The sequence below is a fragment of the Thamnophis elegans genome, chromosome 2 (genome assembly GCF_009769535.1).
Source record: "Thamnophis elegans isolate rThaEle1 chromosome 2, rThaEle1.pri, whole genome shotgun sequence".
In the NCBI taxonomy this organism is placed as follows: Eukaryota; Metazoa; Chordata; class Lepidosauria; order Squamata; family Colubridae; genus Thamnophis; species Thamnophis elegans.
In genome coordinates, this window is record NC_045542.1 from 116282078 (window position 1) to 116304642 (window position 22565).

Below are 22565 nucleotides of genomic sequence, written 5' to 3' on the forward strand. Positions count from 1 at the left end.
TTGTTTTAAACATCCCGGAATTATTCTGAGAGTGAGATGGGCAGTGTCTAAATTTGATAAATAAATAAATTAGCTGAACTTATTTGGGTGACCAACTGGAGATAAATGACTTGATTAGATTTTAAAAAGGGCACAAAACCAGCCCAACTTTATCAGGATGTTTTCTTCACCCAACTCCCCCTGCAATTCTTACCCTCAGGTTATTTGGCTTATGCTGCCCAGTTTCAACTCCAAGTTTATTTTTTGGTCTCAGAATTTGGCCGGAGAAAAAGTAAACAAAAAGCTTTGTGGAGAGAACCAGCGGGTGCCCATTTCTGCTCACAAGTGTTCTTTGCCTCTGTATTTGTTGAAAAGGAAAATATGTATGGTGTTGAAAACATTACGTTGTGCTGAAAATATTAATAATGTTCACTGGCAAGGGGAAGCCTCTAAGCCTGCCTAGAACTGGGTGGTTGCATACCAGGAGAGGAGCATAGCCTTCCAACCGAAAGTGGGCTTGGGATCAATGTTACATTTGAGCTGTAATGTTTGAGCCAGATATTTGGTCCTTTAGGAATGATTCTTCAGAGTCTTGTAAGCTGGGATAGCTCCAGGTGTTGCCTTTAGTATTCAATGTCAGGGGTATCCCCAATAAAAATGAGATTTTCCTCTGACCTTTGTCTTTCTTTTTTGCTCAGGTCTGGTAAGGAACATGAATCCATGCTGGAGCACAGTCTTGGCACACAGAAGAACTTGGGCTTAGTCCCCAACATCTCCAAGTTGGGCTGGAGAAAAATTCTGCCTGAACTCCTAAAGGGTTCTTGTCAATCAATGACTTGAATGATTTATGTGTGCCTCCAGTTCAGTGGTGGGTTTCAAAAATTTTTGGAATGTACTCTGTGGGTGTGGCCTCCTTTGTGGGAGTGGCTTGCCGGCCATGTGACCTGGTAGGAGTGGCTTGCCGGCCATGTGTTTTCTCTCTCTCTCTCTCTCTCTCTCTCTCTCTTTCCTTCCTTTTGTCTCTCTGTCCCTTTTTTCTTTTTTTCTTTCATCTCTTACTCTTTTTCTTTCTTCTTTCTTTCTTTCTTTCTTTCTTTCTTTCTTTCTTTCTTTCTTTCTTTCTTCCTTCCTTCCTTCCTTCCTTCCTACCTACCTTCCTTCCTTCCTTTCTCTTTCTCTCTCTGTGTGTGTCAGTCTGTCTGTGTTTGTGTGTCTGTCAGTGGTGGGTTTCAAAAATTTTTGGAACCTCTTCTGTAGGTGTGGCCTGCTTTCTGGGTCCACTGGTGGAAATCTTCTAACCAGTTCGATAGATTTGATGAACCGGTTCTACCGAATAGGTGCGAACTGGTAGGAACCCATCTCTGCTCCAGTTTCATATTTTTCCAGATCTCAGAAAACTAGACTCTCTCCCACAGTATCTTCCCTATGAATCAACCTCATTCCTCTTCAAATTTGAATGGACCTGAACTAACTAACCTTGTGCAAGGCTGTTAAAACTTGGCATCCCTTCAGTCATTAGGGGAGCCCAATACATAACCTGTTTCCCTGAAAATAAGATCTCCCCAGATAATAAGCCCAATCGGGCTTTTGAGCATATGCGCTAAAATAAGCCCTCCCTAAAAAATGAGCCCTCCCCGAAAATATTGTAACACAGCAGCAGCCATGAGGTGACCACACTCACCACCTCCTGCACCTCAAAAATAATAAGACTTCCCCGAAAATAAGGCCAAGTGTTTATTTCAGGGGTCAAAAGAAAATAAGACCCTGTCTTATTTTCAGGGAAACATGGTATATGTGCATTTTTATACCCTGCCTAAAGTTAGGTACTTATTTTATTTATTAATCATTATTAATCATTACTTTATTAATCACATATATATGATCACTCATCTCACAAGAAGCAAAATACTTTTAACATAGTACTTAAGTATTAAGATGATGCATAAGATGATTTACACAATACATAAGATGAGCAACTGTAAAAAAAAATCTAAATATTCTCTTGATATAAAAAACAAGCCAGAAAAATGTGCCATCACATGCTATTTTGCAGTACAGCGATGGCGAATCTATCACACGTGTGTCACAGGTGACACACCGTGCCATTTTTGATGACATGCCAGGCCTCTGGATCCTCTGGAAGTTGCATAAGAAGGCCTTGTTCTTCATGGTCTCTGAGCATCCAAAAATCACTTGAGGATTCTTGTGCAATTTTCTGAGGCTCCATGAGAACAGGGCCCTCTCGCTTGACTTCCAACTACAGCCTGAAGAGGAGGACCTAGAGAAGTGATTCTAGAGAGGAGTTCTGAAAAGGCCTCTTTTGTCTGTGGCATGGTGTGTGTGTCTGTGTGTGTGTGTGTGAGAGAGAGAGAGAGAGAGAGAGAGAGGGAGGGAGGGAGGGAGGGAAAGGGAGGGAGGGAGAGTGAGAGGATGTCAAGGTAAATATTTTCTCAATTTTTGACATACCAAGCCCAAATGTGTTGCTACAACTAACTGTTGTAGCATATATAAATTCTGAACTCTATTACTGTAATGCTGCAAGACGGATTCTTTTTAATCAATTAGAAGGCAGAAGGCAGGGACTCCACTTTCTTCATCCTAAATAGATAATCTTCCTCTTCATCCCCCTCCCACTCTTTTTTTGGAAGAAGTTGATATGGGAAGGAGAGTTTAAAATGAGAGATGATGCTGAGGCAGCATCCCTTCCTTATTATAAAGCAGGGTAGCTGCTCTATAAAATGAAACTGAAAGATTGTTTATGTTTATACTAAGCAATGCATTAGTAAGGGAGAGGGAGGGAGAGAATGTCACCACTGCAGACATTTGCTGAACTGCCTCCATGTTAACTCCTTAAGGATTGACCTAACTAAGGCTTCGTTGTTACTATTGGAGTCCTTGGAGAGAGCAATGAGGACACCATTGATTTGGAATGTATTTTGGCAGCCTAGGGCTCTTCTGTACAGGTGCTGCATTTGGGGTTGTGGATTTCTGTGACCTGAGAGCCAGGCCAAGGGAGGAAAGCTGCCCACCTAGCTGGGAAGAGAGATGCAGGGGCACCTTGGGGCTTCTCTTCCAGAAGAGAAAGGAAAGTGAAGTGAGAAGTATTCAATTCCCAGCTTGTTCCTTTAACCCTCAAATTGTGGTAACTTAGTATATGCAATCACAAACTATCCAACCACACTGTAGGTGTGCAGGTTCAATGTATTGCAGCCTGTATAGTTCATTTATTATTTACTAGGTTTTGGGACCCCAGGAAATCAGATTAATTGACTAAGACACTATTCAGTTGGCCTGCAGTACATGCCTCATGCAACTCAGCCACAGAAGGCAAGTGCAATGAGGAAGGAAGGACTGCAGGGAATAACAGTAAGGCCCTGAATCCCCAAGGCAACTTAAAAAAAACCCTCCTGGTACAATATATTCTTCAATATATTCTACCGGTCCGAACTGGTAGAAACCCACCTCTGCATAACATGTACTTTAACAAGTATGAGACCTGTGAGGTAGGTTGGGCTAAGAGAGAAGGACTGATCTAAAGTGACCCAGAGAGCTTCATGGCTGAAGGCAAAACCTAAGTCTTTCTGTCCCTTGTCCAAAACTGTATCGCTGTATCACGTTAGTGTTTTGAGAAAGGGGGCTTGGACTATAGACAAAGAAGGGTGTGTGCAAGTAGAGAGGGAGCCGAATGATATTAATGTGCTCAAGTTCCCTTTTGCCTCAGCGTGGCCCAATCAACTCTTGTTTTTGGGGTCTGGGGATCAAAACAAAGGTAAGAGTTTTGGTTATTTGGCCTCCTTGGTCCTTGTTAATAATTAACTATAATTTCAACTATGTAAATATCTATGAAAATAGACATTCTCTGGAGTGGAGAACTGGAGTAAAATACTATTATTACTCCTAGTATTAGCACTACTGAGATGGAAGAGGTAACCTGCTATGTTAAGAAAAGTAAACCACAAGTTACTGGAAGTTGAATAGGTCCTGGAAGCTATTTTTTACACAGAGCTTTGATTATAGGAGCATGTAGCTATTGGTGGTTAGTGAGAATATTTTTACACTGTAGGGGAAAACCCTCCCCTCCCTAAGCACCTACGGTCTAACCCGGCATAGATTCCTTTTCATAAACAGCAAGGTAAAGATCTGTTGCAAAAGTGCATGAAAATAATTGTTCAAGATTGGGGAAATTATTTGTTACACTTTTCATTCGTATTTATGGTTGCAATATCTTAATAAGCAGGTCCCCCCCTTCGGTGGAGAAAAAGGAACACATCTGTGACAGGAAAGAAAACAAATGGGAGTTTATAAAAAAATGAACTTGAGAAAAATCTACCAAGCAGAATTGAGAATACAGTAACGCTGCTAAAATGGATGCTTTCAGAATGTCCTTCGCAAAATTTACTTCATGTAGAACCTCTTATGTACCGCTTGAGGGCGCACGTGACTAAATTATCTTGATTTTTCTCAGGTCAAAAACTTAGTGAGAAGTAAGCCTTGTCTGGTTGAGTCTTTTGTCACTTCGGAGTTCAAGTGCTAATTTCCCATCCTTTAGCTAGAAGGAAACTATATTGGAATGAAATTTGCTGTCACCAATAGTGATCCCTAGCCTACCTGTATTGCCTCTTTTCCCAGTCACTGCTGGTCAAATGACTTCTCTCCAAGTTGATTAGACAATAAAACTTAATATATTTTATACATTTTGAAGCTGCCCTAAGATAGGGCCACCAGGTCAAGGCTGAAAAGAATCAAATATCCATTCCAGAGCAACAATGGATCTTTCCATTTCTCCTTGGAGTCATCTAGTGATTATCACAGTTTTTGCTATCCAGATCTAGGGACTACACCATTGTGTAGAGTCAGAAAAAGGTGGAAATGAAGACATAGATATATTAAAGAAGAAAGAAAAGATGTGTGATCAGGCAATTTTTGTGCCAGGTAAAGTGCAAGAAGGGTACCCTTGGTTTTGAAGTAGAGGAAATGGTGATACAAGTAGCATCCCTCTATCAAAGAATATTTGTGTTATATGACCCTCATATTTAGTTTGGCCTATAAGTAATCTTTCTAAAGGAAAACTAGTTTTTTTTTACTCTGATCCCTAACCTTTCTTTTAAGTTTGCAGTGTTCCCCTGAGCATCAACAAAAAAATAACAAAGGATATACAAAGTTTTCTAGAGAAGTGCTAAGATCCTTTGTAAATCTGGAGAATGGCGGGGGGGGGGAGGGGGTGATACACGTGGTTGTATTTTTCCATCAAGTAAAATCCGGGCAGTGATGTTTCTCATCCCTTGGAATAATGAGCTTTTCTGATAAATAAAGCAACTTCTTGAGACTCATCCCTGGAAGATGAAGAATAGATACTAAATATTCAAGATGGGCTTATTTTTTTGTCTGTCTGTCTGTCTGTCTGTCTGTCTGTCTGCCTGCCTGCCTGCCTGCCTGCCTGCCTGCCTATCTGCCTATCTGCCTATCTGCCTATCTATCTATCTATCTATCTATCTATCTATCTATCTATCTATCTATCTATCTATCTATCTATCTATCATCTATCTATCTATCTATCTAATTATATTAAGGACGCAAGTGAAGGTTAGCGTGAGCAGAGCTAAGTTTAACTGCAGACCTTACGACCTGTATCTTTTCATGTACTAAGTTTAATTACCTGCTTAATTACTATGGCATTCCTTGTCCAACCTGAGGCACAATATGTTGACAGGTAAAGAGGCTTAGGAAGATCATTTCTTGAATGAGGTGGAGCAGGAGAGTAGTCTTGAGCTCCAACAGCACTTTCATTTTACTTTAAAGTATTCTCAGTATGTGTTGCTTTTGCATTATTGTTGTTATCATTATTTATAATATGCTAAGTAAGGAGTTGTATAGAGAATCTTCACAAGAGGCCATCCAGCCTATGCTACACAAACATGTGGATTTAGTGAAGTGGATACTGAAGTTGTTAAGCGAATCATTGTACCTATTAAGTGAATCCGGTTTCCCTCAATGACTTTGCTGGTTGGAAGATGGCTGGGATGATCGCAAATGGCAGTCACACCCTAGAACATTGCAGCCATTGTAAATACATGTGTCCAAATTTTGATCACATAACCGTGGGGATGGTGCGATGGTTGTAAATGTGAGGACCAGTTGTAAGTCACTTTTTCAATTCTGTTGTAACTTTGCATGTTTGCTAAACAAATCATTTTAAGTCGAGGATACTGTATTTTACAGTGGTATGTAGGCAAAATTGATAACCTGGACAATCATTGGAAATTGTAGTGGAATCTGGCACTGAGTTGCCGGCAGGAGGAGTGAAGAGGCAAATCAGTCTTGAGTCATTGAGATGCACAAAGAGGCCCAGAAGGAAGAATCCTCCCTAAATCATTACAGTGTTTATCTGATAGGTATGCAGAGTGTACTTTAGTCTGGCAAGATTCCTTTCTATGGGTCAATAGCAATAAACTAACTTCTTTGAGCAGTTCATCATATCTTGGCTCCTTGCACCTGACAGAAATGTATCCAGGGGAATTTAGAATAAAATTGGAGGAAAGTGGTCTGATGACTGGAGGAAGAACAAAAAAAACTTTTTCAGACAGGCAACTGTAGTATTAATGAGGCTCAGTATAATGATCCTCCTTCACTGTAAAGCAGCTAATTTAGAGGCATCGAGGAGGCTGGAATTGCCTCTGATACAGATTGTTGTTAGAGGTCTGGGACAGAACACGGAAACATTTGGGGTAATATTTATCTTGCCATTGCTGAAGTTAGTGCTGGTCTTCAACATCCTTCTTTGGTGGACAGGGATGCAACTTCTTTGCGTTCATTGTGGGATAAGGTTTCCAACTTGGAGTTCTCTAGCATTGTTAGGATTGCAATGTCCAAAATTTGCAGCCTCGCCAAGAGCTGTGCTATCTGGGAATTCAGGGAACCGTGGTTCTAACAAATCCAGAGAACAACAGAAACTCACCCCTGACTCAATAGGATTCGCACCTAGTCCAGGTTTTCTGCCCGAGAAACAATGCTAGAGTTGAGTTCTTCCTTCTTGGATCTCTGCATGAGGCTCGGATTCCGGCTTGGTTTTTGGCAGCATTCCACGCAGGGCCTGGCTCACATCTGCTGAAGTTCTGGTCCCCTAATGAAAAGATAAATGGCAGGCTCCCAACCTACTTACAACAACAGCCCAGTGCTGGAAAGGAGCAAGTCAAGTGGCTGCACAATCAAAGAACAAAGCCTCCTCTTCTGTGCTGGCTTTCAGGTTGTCGATCGCTGCAAAGAGCTTTGTGTCAGTGGTGGTTGCCTTTGATGCGACTCAAATAGCCTTTTCTCTCTCTCTCTCTCTCCCGCTTCTAATGTTTCTGGCACTCCCAGCCCCGCAGCACATTTGAGGCAAAGAATGTACCCTGTCACCACGGCTGCTTCCCTTTATTTGAAGTGCCTCACAGAGCTATCTCCCAAATGACATGCTTCTTTCAGTGAGAATTATTTTCCCCCCTGCTTCTATCTGTCAGTGTCCCCCCCACCCCTCCACCGTACGCCTTTCGGCCTCCATGCTCCCTGTATGTCCAAGCAGGTGTGAAGACAGGCCGGCCCTTTGTGCAACGGCCTTTTCCTCTCCCTCCTTCCCCTGGCCCGCTTCCAAGGCTGTCACTTTTCTCTCTCCTCTGCCTTGTTTTTCAGCAGAGCACCGGGCTCCCTGCTCCTGTCACCTGGGCTGAGGCTGCCTGGCCAGTCAGCTAGGCCGGCCGTGGGCTTCCTCTAATCTTGCCTTCCACAAAGGCAGGCCTGTCACTCCAGAGGGTGAGGGACCTCAAAACCCAGGCGAGCTGTGTAACATCCTAAACTCCAAATAGGGGTTGATCCTGACCCTGGTTGGATAAGAGGCTTGGAAAGGCCTAGGGTGGCAAAAGGGAAAAGAGACCCAAGGGTGCTACTCCACATTTGCTCCCAATCCAGCCAGAAAAATGTCTCCACTGTTTCATGAATGGAGAAAGTTCTGGCTCAGGAAGAAAAAAGATCCCCCAACGGTGCTATTGACTTCACCACCAAGAAACCCTCAGTGATGCTTACTCTTCATCAAAGTACATGAAGCATCTTTCAGAGATTTAATCCAAATCATCATTGATCACCACGATGTAAAAAAGACTCTAGAAAGAATGCAAAGAAGATCAACAAAGACAATTAGGGGACTGGAGGCTAAAGCATATAAAGCAGTTTCTGGGTATGTTTGATGAAAAGAAGAACTAGGAATGACATGATGGCAGTGTTCCAATATCTCAGGGGTTGCCACAAAGAAGAGGGGGTCAAGCTATTCTCCAAAGCACCTGAGTGCAAGACAAGAAGCAATGGGTGGAAACTAATTAAGGAGAGAAGCAACCTAGAACTAAGGAGAAATTTCCTGACAGTGAGAACAATTAATCAGTGGAACAACTTGCCTCCAGAAGTTGTAAATGCTCCAACATTGGAAGTTTTAAAGAAGAGATTGGATAACCATTTGTCTGAAATGATATAGGCTTTCCTGCCTGAGCAGGGGGTTGGTCTAGAAGATCTCTAAGGTCCCTTCCAACTCTGTTAGTCTATTTCCATTTTGTGCTTCTTTGCAGGTCTCCAGTCAACACTGATGAGAGGAGCAGCAGCAGCAGCGTCCGATCCATCCCAACATAAAACGCCCAGGGTCGGAGTCAGATTTTAAACAACATTTCTCCTTTCTAGTTAGCAAAAACAAGCCATAGATTAAGTATAATGACCTCCAAGATAATCATTCTTATGTCCTGAAACAACAAGTAATCCCATACTTGAACAATTTTATCCAGAAAATTTGTAAATTTTCTGGATAAACTGGAAACTGAATTTCACAGAATTTTTAAATTAATAATGCAAAACTTTTTTTTATTTCATTGACCCTTTATAAGACACTACATTTTACACCTGTGCTTTTTCTTGTGAATATATTATACACTTTCCTTCAGAAAGAATCTCCTGTCTGGGAACTGCTCAGCATCCAATGATGCTCCTTGCCCATTTGCAGAAAAAAAAACTTCAAAAACTTATGTCTACCGTCTCCATTGAGAACAGGGAAATGCTTGCCCAGTGGAGAACGGGCATCAGAGAAAAAAATGGCCCAGTCACAGAGCCTCTGCAGCTGAAGAGGAGCTCCAGAAAGAGATTCTCTCAGTTCAAAGGCTGGGACGTTGTCAATGGGGCTTCTCATTACTTCCAAGGCAGCCCCTACCACGTACCTGCTAGCAATCGGCTTTTAACAGCCTGCATACCTGGCACAGAAAGAACAAAAGGCCCGGAGATGCCAACGGGAGTGCATGTGGCATTTGGAGAATAGCTCCTTTTATCGGCATTCCTTTTCGTGGCCTTTCTTTATGTCTGCCCAGGATGGGACTATTTGAAGGTGTTGATCTTGCTGAATAGCTTCTTCTGATGTCTTTCCTGCTGCTGCTGGTTCATTCCTCTTAACGTTTGGGCTTCCTTACCTACCACCTTGGCAGAATCAAAGGTTTTTAAATCTGGCAACCCTTGTTTGCTGGGTCTCAGGCACTTTGATCCTGAAAGGTTAAGTGCCTTAAACTGCCTCAGATAGAACATATAAACACGACTGGCCGCTTTGCCTGCTAAAGACTAAGCAAGTCAGATCTCATCAAGCTACACAGTTTGATAAATCTCTATTTGTTTGAAAGATGTTTGCCCGACTCTTCAGCCAAGAAGCGTTTCCACAGCAGTTTACAAAGATGGCTAACGATTCTAATAAGACAGTCCCCTCCCTCAGGAAAAGAAGCGGGTGTACTTTGTCACAGAGTTTTTATAACAGCAACTTGTGATTCTCTTCAGAGAGAGAGTGCAGTCTGAATTCTGATGGAACATATTTCAACTCCCACGACATATTCCTGAAATGTTTTTTTTTTAAATATACTTTTTTATTTTCCATTTTCATAACATATAATCACATGTATACTATTACATAGCCAATATCCTATTGTATTATGTAATAATTCCATCAGTTCCTCTTGCCATCAACGCCCAAAAAGACCCATTATTAGCTCTTCTGCTCTCCATACACCTCTTTCTTCTACCTCTCTCCTACCGCCTTTCTTCCCTCCATCATCCTTTTCTACTCTATTTCCTCTTCCTTTCTCCTTCTCCTCTCTCTTCATTCCACTCCTCCTTATCCTCTTCATCTTCCCCCCCTTACCCTCTCTCCTATCCCTCTCTTCCTATCTTTCTTCTCTCCTTTCCCACTCTTCCTCTCATTCACTTGGTGTATTTCAGCTTCTGAGCAAACTCCATTCTATGTTGATGGTATTTATGCTTCCATATCAATATACTTAACATATCTTAGTTTTAAAGAAAAAATAAGAGAAGACAGTATACATGTGCAATCATATTACATTAAAATCTAACACCCCTCGTCAAGCCTAATATTCATCCCTCCCTCCCCCCTCCCCCTCAAACCCCCCAGCCTTTCCTCCCCCGACCTCCCAGAACCCATACACGGTATAAATCTTTAACAAAAACTGCCTAAATATATATTGGAAAAAAGAATAAAAAATTGATAACAGCTTTACATTGAACTTAGCTCCTCCTTGCTAGGCTAACTTTAAACAATTTATATCATTCCTGATCTTAATCATAAGCTATCTGTAATTTCTATCTGGCTTTTTTTTAACTCCATGAGACTGATGGGTTCAAAACTGAAACACACATTTAGAGGTGCATCTTCTCTTATTGGTTAAAACTACATTTTGTACAAATAATGGTTCCCAAGTTCAGAACAGCCTTAGCAAAATTTAATGCCCCCCCCCTCCCCGATAGCTGTTCTTGAGGAAATTTCAAGGTGTCCCACTTGAATAAAGGTTTTGCCCTTATGGGTAGCAGTTTAGAAACCTGGAGCTTTTGTGTGGAGCTTTTGACCGTGCTAAAATTTAAAAGAGGCATGCACAGCATATGGAAGATGGGTAGACAACATGATGCCAGGTAGGTAATATTTTCTGGAAGGAAGTCAGAAAGACTAAAGCACTAAAAGAATCAGAGTTAAAAGAGAGGTAAACATAAGAAAAAGAGCATGCCATTGCTTAATGATGGTAATTGGGACTGGAATTTGTGTCACTAAATGATATTTAGTGGCTCACAGAAGGTTATTAAGTGAGGACATCACGTGATTGCCATTTGACTTTACTTTTTGGAAACTGGCAGTGAAGGTTGAAATGGTGACCACATGACTGTGGGATGCTGTCACAATGCAATTATAACCCTGGCACTGAGTATCCAGATTGCGAACAAGTAACTATGGGGATGCTGCAACCACCAGAATTTTGAGGCCTGATTGTAAATATTTGTTTAATGCCATTGCAAGTTTGAATGATTGCTGAATGAGTGGTTATTAAATGGGGACCACCTGATCTATTTCAGCAGGAAGAGGAAAAGAAGAGAAAAAAAGGGAAAAGGAACATTTGAGAAAGATGGTTGAATAATAACGGGTAATAGAGCCACTCATTTTCTATTTTGTTCCAGTCTTTGTCCTAAAAGAGAACTAAAATAACAATTGACACAAATAGGAGGAACAGCCCAAAAGAGATAATTGAGGAGCAACTGGTGACCATGAACAAGTTTCAATCTCCAGAACAAATTAAATATACGATATTGCCAAAAGTATTCGCTCACCCATCCACATAATCAGAAGCAGTTGTGAGCGAATACTTTTGGCAATATAGCGTACATCCAGAAAATTTTGAAACAGATGTACTCTCAAAACTGCTTCCTGTGATCTTTGAGAAATCATTTTAAAAATAAATTTTTGTTGAATTTTCTAAAGAATATAAATAACAACCAAAAAAATTAAAGTTTAAAATTAAAGTTTAGTTCCAAAATGTTTAAAGTATGTGTTTAAAAGTACATTAACAATACAATCTAAAAATGAAGACAGAAAAAAAGAAAAAAGGGAACAAAATAATTGCAGTGCCAGAGGATTAGAGAAGGGCAATATTGCTCCTATCCTCAAGAAAAAGAACCAAAGAGGATCAAGGTAAGTAAAATCTGATCAGCTTGATATCAATTAGTAGGGCAAGCACTATATTAAGCCATTAGTGAAGGTTTAGGAAAGAAGGTATTGCTTGGCTAGAACCAGCAAAAGTCATGCCAGGTCAACTTTTTCTCACTTTTCACTAGAGTGGCCAGTTTAATGGTGTGGACATAGTACCCCTACATTACAACAAAACAGTCTAATGAAATTCTAATAAAGGAAGTAGCAAAATGTGTATTAGCCTGTGATAATATTGGATGGATGCAGAGTTGATTGACCAAGTTTATGAACAATTGTAACCCATGACTAAACTTCAAGGAATCCATGTCAAGCTGAATGGAAGTATTGAGCAATGAATCGTAGGGGTACTTCAGCATATTTATAAATAAATGTGGATAAGATACTAGAAAATAAGGGATCTGAGAATATTGTCATTGAATTTACATACAATACAAAAGTAGTAGAGGTAGCAAATGCTTTAATGACGAACATCAAGATTCAGGATGATCTTCACAAGCTGGAAAAATGGATTAGAAACCAGCAAGATGAATTTCTACAAGGACACCCGCAAAGTCCTGTATTATGGTAGGAGAAATCAAAGCCATGAATATAGAATTGGGAGGGTAATATTTGGTGGAGAAGTACATGAACAAAAATCTAGGTGTCTTGGTAGATCAAACATGAGACAACCGTTTGATGCACCTGATATAAGAAAGAAAAAGAGAGCAAATCCACATGTGTTTAAACAGAAGTTCAAGAGTGTCAAGATCAAGAGAATTCATTGTTTCTTTCTATTCCAACTTGCTCAGATTTCATCTAGAATATTGTGACTAATTTTAGGCACTGCATTTTTAAAAGGTTGTTGACAAACTGGAACATGTTTAGAGGAAAGATTAGAACCTAAGATGATACAGTGACCGGAAGAATAAACCTTCAAGGAACAGCTGAGAAAAGAGAAGGCTAGAGAGATTATAGATGTCTTCAAGTATTTGAAGGAACATCAGGTAGAAGGAAGGTGGGGCAGAATTGGTCAGAGTTTCTCCAAACCAAAAAGGACAAAAATGTGCATGGACTTTAGAGATCATCTAGTCCAGGGGTGTCAAACTCAAGGCCTGGGGCAGGATCCAACCCGCGGGATGCTTAGATCTGGCTCACAGGGCTGCCCTTGAAACTGTGAAGGACTGGCCCACAGTGCCTCTGTCAGGGAAAACAGAGCTCGGAAAGGCTGCGTGTGGCCCTCCAAGCTCCATTTTCTCTGGCAGAGGGTTGCAGGGGGCCATCGCAGTTGAAAATGGAGCTTGTGTTGAAAGAAATGTCCTTTTGGGTTCAGCTCCAAGTGGGGAAGAAGACACTGGAGACATGGAGGCTGCTTGGAAAGATGGTTTATTGTTAGACAGGGCCACATGGCTTGAGCCCTGAACAGAAAAGGTGATCACATGTTTCAATGTTGGTGAAGAAGAAGAGAGAAGGGCTGAGGAAGGGGCTTGCTAGGCTTTTTATACCCTGTTTAGTCCCACCTCTCTGTTTCCTGTTCCTGTGTAAGAAATGTATTCTGATTGGTTGTCAGACTCCCATAGTGCCATGCAGGGGACTACTCTCTAGGCTGTTTTGAATCCAGGTATAGATGAGTTCTCAGATGCCATGTGGAGAGTTGAGTAATATCCCTTCCCCCTACAGCTGCAGTGGGGAAGTCTTTATTATGTAAAGTGGGCTAGCCTGGCCTTCTCAATAGCCTATTGACAAAGTGTGGATGGGCAGGAAGCTACAGGCAACTATTATGTCTTTTAAAGCATGTTTCTTTCTTTTCACATCCAGAAAAATATTCTGCCTTTTCAATATTTCCCAGGATATTTTACTTCTCTGGGAGAGGCCTGGATGATAACTTCCCACACTTGCAAGCTCATTTTCACTGGCAGAACACTTGGGCCTCCACAGAAACCCCAGATATGAGTGACATTGAGCTGGCCACTCCACCCTGGCCCTCCAAGGTCAAACACAACCCTGATATGGTCCTCAATGAAATTGAATTTGACACCCCTGATCTAGTCCATAAATTATGTATGTATGTCTGTTTTTTTTTCTTTTTATGTACTTTTTTCTTTGGATTAGATCAAGGGTGTCAAACTCAAGGCCTGGGACTAGATCCAGTCCATGGGGTGCTTAGATCTGGCCCATGGGGCCTCCCTGGAAACAGCGAAGGACCCTCCTGTGGTGCCACTTTATCATCGAAAATGGAGCTGAGGAGCCCATTTTCGCTGGCAGAGTGCATTGGCCACCACAGGTGCCCCTGACATGAGTAACATTGAGCTGGCCATGCCCACCTGGCCATGCCCCCCCTACTAGGTCAAACACAACCCTGATGTGGCCCTCAATGTAATCAAGTTTGACACCCCTAATCTAGTCCGTATATTATATATGTCTTTGCTTTTTTCTTTTTGGGCATCCTAGAGATTAGGATGATTTCTAATGTCCTTCCAACTCATATTGATGCAAAAGTTATTGTTGAGACTAAGAGACTGAATTTTTTTTCTCATACTCTTTTTTACACAAATACAGACTTACATGGGGATTCTAAAATGAAATAAATGTCCAATAAGGCACAAATACATTTGATTGGACTTGACCGTGGTATTTTTTTTTATCCACATGGGGGTGCCAGTACCTAATGTGAGACTCAGAAAGAAGGAGAGGAGAGGGAGTTTGCATGCACGAAGAGAGGAAAAAGATGATGTGCAATAAATTCACAGGGAGATTTCCTGCATTTTTCATACCCCTAGACGAAAAGATTCCTCAGGCCATATCTTGGCAATAGGACAAGTGGAGGATTTCTGCATCAGCCTTGGGAAATTTTTAGCTAGTGCATGAGATTCAGGAGGCAGGAAAGGTTAAAGATTGATTGATTATGTGCCATGAAATCAATTTTGACTCTTAGTGACCACATAGATTAAATTTCTGCATAACAATCTATCCCTAACCTCTTTTTTCTGTTTCCCAATGGTTTCCCATTCATTGCCTCTGTAACGGAGTCATTTCACCTTGCTGCTGGTTGTCCTCTTCTTCTTGTTCCTTCCACCTTTTCCCTGCATTTGAGGTTTTTCCAGAAAGCTGGGCCTTTGGATAATGTATCCAAAATAGGATAATTTGAGTCTTGTCATTTGTGCCTTGAGTGGGGACTCTGGGTTGATTTGTTCAATGATCCATCAACTTGTTTTCTTGGCTGTCCACCATATTCTCACGAATCTTCCCCAAACTCAAAGTTCAAAAGCCTATTAGTCTTTCTATTCTGTTTCTTTCAAGTCCAGGTTTCACTTCCATAAAGTGTCACAGAGTATATGATGTCATTCTAACCTTTATAGGTATGGACACATTACAGCATTTGAATACCTGTTCCAAAGCTTTCATAGCTGCACTACCAAGTGATATTCTGCACAGTATTTCTGCATTTACTATAGATGGTTATCCTAAAAGACAGAAGCTATGCACCACTGCAATATCTTTATTGCCAATTCTAAGACTGGTTGTTTTACCTCTCTTCATTAATTAATTCATTGAGGCTAAAGAGGCAGCTAAGCACATGGAAAAGTATGCCAGTCTTGTGGCGAATGTCCCACCAAGTGATTTTTGAAAAGCTGAGTGATTCCAGCTCATTCTGAGGAGAGATAGCAATAGCACTTTGACTTATATACTGCTCTGTAATGCTTTACAGTATTACTCTCTAAGCAGTTTACAGAGTCAGCATATTGCCCCCAATAATCTGGGTTCTCATTTTACCCACCTTGGGAGGATGGAAGGATGAGCCAACCTTGAGCCTTGATTTGAACTGCCAAATTGCAGGCAGCCAGCAGTGAGCAGAAATAGCCTGCAGTACTTCATTCTAACCACTGCGCCACCATGGCTCATCAGATGCAGCTTATGAAGACATGCAGGGCTGTCTTTTACCAATCCAGGGCACTTAAGTGCAATTGCCTAATAACTGATAGGGCATTTCCTGCACTGGGTCAGGTTAATGGTATATGGTCCATGGAATCAAACTTCTTTGCCTGCCTAACCTTGAATTCCTTTCATTAAGAGTCTGCTGCTTTATAATCTCCATTTAGCAATAGCAATAGCAATAGCAGTTAGACTTATATACCGCTTCATAGGGCTTTCAGCCCTCTCTAAGCAGTTTACAGAGTCAGCATATCGCCCCCACAGTCTGGGTCCTCATTTCACCCACCTCGGAAGGATGGAAGGCTGAGTCAACCTTGAGCCGGTGAGATTAGAACCGCTGAACTGCAGATAGAAGTCAGCTGAAGTGGCCTGCAGTACTGCACCCTAACTACTGCGCCACCTCGGCTCTTATGGATCTGAGGAAGGATTGCTAAGGAGCATCATGATACAAGCCCTTAAAAAAAACTTAACACCTTTTGGCACAAGAAACACCACTGGATGACTTCGTCAGGTCTCACTGCTTTAGCAGAGTAGGGAAGATACCCCTAGATGATTCACACCTTGGTCAGTGTCTCTTCACAGTTCTACCATTGGGCAGAAGACATCGAAACATAGCCAGCTGAACAAAGAGGTTTAAAAATAGTTTCTATCCTTGGTTCTTAAACACAACCACAATCACTCCACGCACAAGCAGAAACGTGTGACTAGATTTTCTTTTTCTTTCTTTTTCTTTTTTCTTTCCTAATTACTTGCATAGGGATTATTCTTTATAGTATTTATGTTGTTTGTATTTGTTGTCATGGATTGCACCAGTGAGGCTAAAACCAATTTCGTTGTATACATGATGTACAATGACAATAAAGGCTATACTACACTACTGTATATACTATTGTGACATACAGTATATGCCAACAGATAAATTATCCTTGTGGGTTTTTGGGGGAGGAGGTAGGCTTCCTAGTGGGAAAAAAAGCATTGAACAATTAATTGTACTTATGATTTTCTTAGGTCAGTACAATTATCTTATTTAAAAGATGATAACTGTGGGATCATTTCAAGAATAATCTCTGTTCTACAGACATTCATAATCTCTGAAAAATTGGAATCTTTTACTCCTCCGAGTTATTTTTGTTGTCAGTAGAAGGTTTCTGTGCACATCAGAAAGGGCCACAAGGATGTGATAGTCTCCTCATATGCTAGACTCATGAATTGGGTTTACATTGGGATGATTAGCCGTTCTGTTGAAGACTTAGCAACAGCCTTTGCACAATATGCCTGGTTTGATTATGAGTTAGTACTTTTATGCTGAGCATATTATGGAATCCCAGGCCATGTGGTTTTTTAACATGCCAGAGCATGCCCAAAGCACTTCTTTCCAATGATTAAAGCAACTGCATCTTTTCTTCAGGTTTATATGGTTATTTTGGAAACTGTCACAACAAGAGATTGATGAAGGATTATATAGGACAGTGTTTTTCAACCACTGTGCCGTGGCACACTAGTGTGCCATGACATAGTGTAAGGTGTGCCGTGGGAAAATTACTTTATATATAGTCAATATAGGCACAGAGTTAAATTTTTTTAACATTTTCTAATGGTGGTGTGCCTCGTGATTTTTTTCATGAAAAAAGTGTGCCTTTGCACAAAAAAGGTTGAAAAACACTGATATAGGATATCAAAAAGTTTGTTCAGTAGTTATAAATAATTCATTACAGGTAGTCCTGGTTTAGCAACCACAATTGGAACTGGCAACTTAGGGGCTAAATGAAGCAGGTGAAATTGTAAATTGTGCTTATTATGATCTTATTTCAGCTTTCTTCTGCTGTGTAGACTTGCAAAAGTTGTAAGCATGAGGATTGGACACAAAGTTCCTTTTCTATCACTGTCGTAACTATGAATGGTTGCTAAATGAGGCAGTCACTAAATGAAATTACCTGTGCATTACATGCAGAGAAAAAGCCCATAACTCTATTTTGACCATAAGGTAGTCAGCCAGATCCAATTGTGAGGCAGGCATCCTCATCTTGTCATCAATTCTCGTGTAGACTTCTATTTATTTTATGATACATTTCTTTTGTATACTTCTCCCTAACATACGTATAAATACATATCTTAATGCTTTGTTGCTCAGGGTCACATTACACTGAATTATAATATTAAAGGGCATCAGGGACTCCAACAACTTTATGCAGTTTTCAACTGATATAAGAAGTATGGTTTAAACTTAAAAGATCAAAGTCTTAACTGAGAACATCTATCTTAAAAGAATTTTTAACTGTTCAATACCTCAATAGTTATGGTTGATGATTCAGTACATTCTGCCATCCCAGAGTATTGGGAAATTCAATAACTAAGATAAATGTATTCTGTAAACTGAGCCACAAATTGATTCTCCGTGGATCTAGGTATTACACTCCCAGGCCACCGATACCCATTCTATTCTTTCCCAATCTGATGTCCTCCTATTGCGTTGGATTTTGCCATTATCATTTTCAAACAGTATGACCAACAGCTGTACTGGATGGGACTATATGTATGGTAGCCCTAATTAACTGCAAATCAAGAACTGGAATAGAACATTTCTTTTTTCTACCCAGCCTTTGCTTTGTTATGGAAACATCTCTTTGGGAGGGGGCTATAACCAAAATCGTCTATATAGTGAGCTTATACACTGGAGACAAATTCCCTGTGTGTCAATCACACTTGGCCAACAAAGAATTCTATTCCATTCTATTCCATTCTATTCCGTTCCGCTCCACTCACTCCACTCCACTCCACTCCACTCCACTCCACTCCACTCCACTCCACTCTACTCTACTCTACTCTACTCTACTCTATAATTCTTGGTTGAGAGACACACAATGGACCTTTTTCTGGGACAGCCATTGTTGAAGGAAGTATGGAATGATCTGTGGTACCTCCTTGCATGGTAAATATCAGATCCTCGGCAAAGTGGTCTTCTCCATAAGATTATGTGGAAATGGATATCAATGTTGTGTGGTTCCTTCCCCCCCTCTCCCCTCCCCAAAATAATTCAGAATTTCTGGAGGATTCAAAGATCCCAATTGTATTGTTTGATTAAAAAAAATGCAGACACCACAGCACTTTTCAACACTGACTCATGAAATTCCAATAGCCCAGCACCTAAATGTTTTAGAGAAAAACTAAAAATGTATCATGTAACTTTTGAATGTCGATACCATTAATATATTGGAATCATAATCACAGATGCTATCTGAAGGCTAATAATGTGATTTGTATTATTTTCATCTTTAATATGTCTATTGGAACTTTATTAAATAATTGGGGGATTAAGCATGCAATAGGGGAAATTACATTTTACTGGGTCACAGGGCTCCCCTTTACTTATTCCATCTCTTTGCGAAATGATATGTAATCTAGTCTAACAAAGAGAAGAACTGGGGCGACATGATAGCAGTCTTTCAATATTTGGGGGGCTGTCACAAAGAAGAGGGGGTCAACCTAGTCTCCAAAACACCTGAGGCTGAGCATCATGCAACCTATGAAGCAAGAGGTATGGCACATATGGCATAGCCTGCTGTGAGAATCCATCCATTAAAAACAAATACGATGTACTGTAGAGTAAGTTGACTAACAAGGTAGTAATTTTTTCCCTTTATAGTTAAACTGATTGGTCAAACATCTACTAGACACTAGAAACTAGAAACTACAAAATATCAATTTCATAATTTTTCATTTAAGGGAGAAAAAGCGATTCACTTCCAAGTTGTTACTGAATGACACAGTTGCTGAGGAATTGTGTTCTCCTCCCAACAATGTGCAATGCTGAATTTCAAAAGAAAATGTGACCTCCTTACTTGCCCCAGGGCAGTTTAGTATACAGTCAGCAGAATCAAGCAGAAAAAGAGGGAGGCTGTGCATTTGAATACTTGCCTCAAAAGAAAAAAAATCCTTATTTGTTGTTGTTAGTTGCAAAGTCGTGTCCTACCCATCGTGACCCCATGGACAACATTCCTCCAAGCCTTCCTCTGGAGTCCTTTTAAGGTCACACCTACTGCTTCAGTGATTCCATCCAGCCACCTCATTCTCTGTCGTCCCCTTCTTTTCCCCTCAATCTTTCCCAGCATTAAGCTCTTTTCCAGTGAGTCCTTCTTTCTCATTAAATAGCCAAAATATCCTTATTTACCCAATGGGGAAAAAATGCATGGTAGAAAGAAGGAAAACTGATGTTCTTCTCCCCTGATTTATGTTTAAAATCACATGAATGATATCAACATATAATTGGTAGGCACTTCATACAATCTCATCATTCATTCATTCATTCATTCATTCAATTTAACAGTCACTAAATTACTATAATTCTTGAAAGATGTACACATATATACTTATTTGTCAACTTTGATGGTGTGCACACAGATGTGTAAGCCTTCTTTCCTCAAACGCTTTCAGGACAGATCTGTCTGGAGAACAAGCTTCTAGTTCATGATTGTAGGGACAGGCAGTGACAGCCTTCCATTGAGTCCTTTGGGGGAAACCGTAATTAATGTGCTGGAGCCTTAAGGCCAATTCTTTTTCACGTCACAAGAAATAGCAAAAGGCCCTCTTCACTTGAAATGGCTCAGGCTGCATTATCACTTGAACATGTTCTGTGCTGCCGTTGAAGCCAGTTTCATTGACTGATGCTGGTTGATATTGCATTGTGCTGAGTTACACGGCAATCCCGAGAATTGTACTGCATTTGATTGTATTGCATCCCATTGTCTGGCATTGTGTTCCATTGTGCTGAGTTGCAGGGTGTTGCAATCTATCATGTTCCCTATACGCACTGACAAGAGCATCTTTAATAATCTGTATGGCCTTTCTGCTGCGCTGTTAGGTGGCATACAATCCACATTTTGGGCTGCCAGCTCATCTTCCACAGGTCTTTTGTTTAAGCCATAGAAGTCAATGGATCATTTTCCCCTGGGTGGTGGTGGTGGTGATGGGAGTAAGCGTATATTTATTCGCTGGACTCTGGGATCACTTTATATGTACATTTTCAAAATATACTTAAATGTTTCACATGCCTAAACATCTAACAATTTAAAAGGTGGATAAAAATGATGTATTAAAATTGTCCTTGTTAGCTGAGTTAAGATACTGGATTTTGACTGGAAAGACCCAATTCAAGTCCCCGCTCCCACCCATAGAAGGTCACTGATTCTCAGCCTGACCAACCTCACAAGGTTGTTACTGTGAGAGAAAAAATAGGTTCTATATATGTTGCTCTGAGTTCCTAAAGTAAAATATATGATAGAAATCAATCAGCCAATCAGCCAATCAGCCAATCAGCCAATCAGCCAATCAGCCAATCAGCCAATCAGCCAATCAGCCAAGCAGCAAGCAAGCAAGCAAGCAAGCAAGCAAGCAAGCAAGCAAGCAACCAACCAACCAACCAACCAACCAACCAACCAACCAACCAACCAACCGTAATTTGCAACAGGTCCATGTTGAAATATTGCTTAGTGACGTTCTGGGATTGGTTGCTCTGACTTACCTTGTTGGGATTTCAAAGAGTCATTAAAAATAGGTGCCCTGGGTAACCAAGCACCTAATTTTTTTTTCTTTATTCATTATTTATCTCTTCCCTTTTGGTGTGAGAGTACTGCCAAATTTAGGTGGTATGATCCTGTAGAAATTCATGGGCTACAAAAAAAAGAGACTGGGGGCTTCACTGTGACTTGCAATTCCCCATTCCCACTATTTAGAGGGAGTGTTAACACTTAATTTTTCTCCCAATCATTGTTTTCAGATGTCTAGCCTGCATATTCTCCAGTGGCTTCTTTTCTTCAAAATCCACATTCCGCATTCCAGTTTTGCTGTCTTGTCATTTGGATGCAAACGTTGGCTCATTAAGTGCTTCGTTTGCCTGCCTGCCTGTCTGACTGGCTTTTGCTCCTTCCACCCCCTTTGAAGGTATCAGACTACTGGAATCAAAGAGACATTTCAGTGACTCAGGCGTTTCCCATTGCCCTATTCCAGCATCCTCTACGCTTAACGCTGAGAGCTTTTCACGTCCTATTTGGAACTGATAGGAAGCCCTTTCATTGTTTCGCTACATGGATATTAACACTGATGAAGGAAATGCTCCATCTGATAAGAGGACCGTTGAAAAGAGCACCACTTCCAAATGAGCAAACTCAGAGACAGAGGATTCCTGCTGGACTCTCACCAGCATAACTACAGTGGCCTGCAAAACATTCTCCGCCGTTGTCCATCCATGTTGAATCCATGACGTTTTATGCCCTTCCTATGGTCCAGTCTAAATGAAGGAAGGTGGTTCTGTGTTGGGGTGTAGATCTGAGCATTCTGCCTTTTACGATCATATGAGCCTTATGAGATGATCCATAAAGTACTGTACATTCCTGCCGCCATCTGCTATCATGCTAGCAATATGGAGCCATGAGCTTCTCCACCTAGCATTATGACACAATATGGAACTATTACTCAATGTTACTCAACTAGCTCCCTACTGTTTATACACTGATTATCCAACAGTTCTTCCAGTGGTCCTTTGCATAGAAATGACAGGACTGAACAGAGAACTTTCTAAACACAAAACACGCTGTGTTCAATCCCCACCCCATTCCGCAGTAGCCAAAAACAAAAACTGTGGCACGTA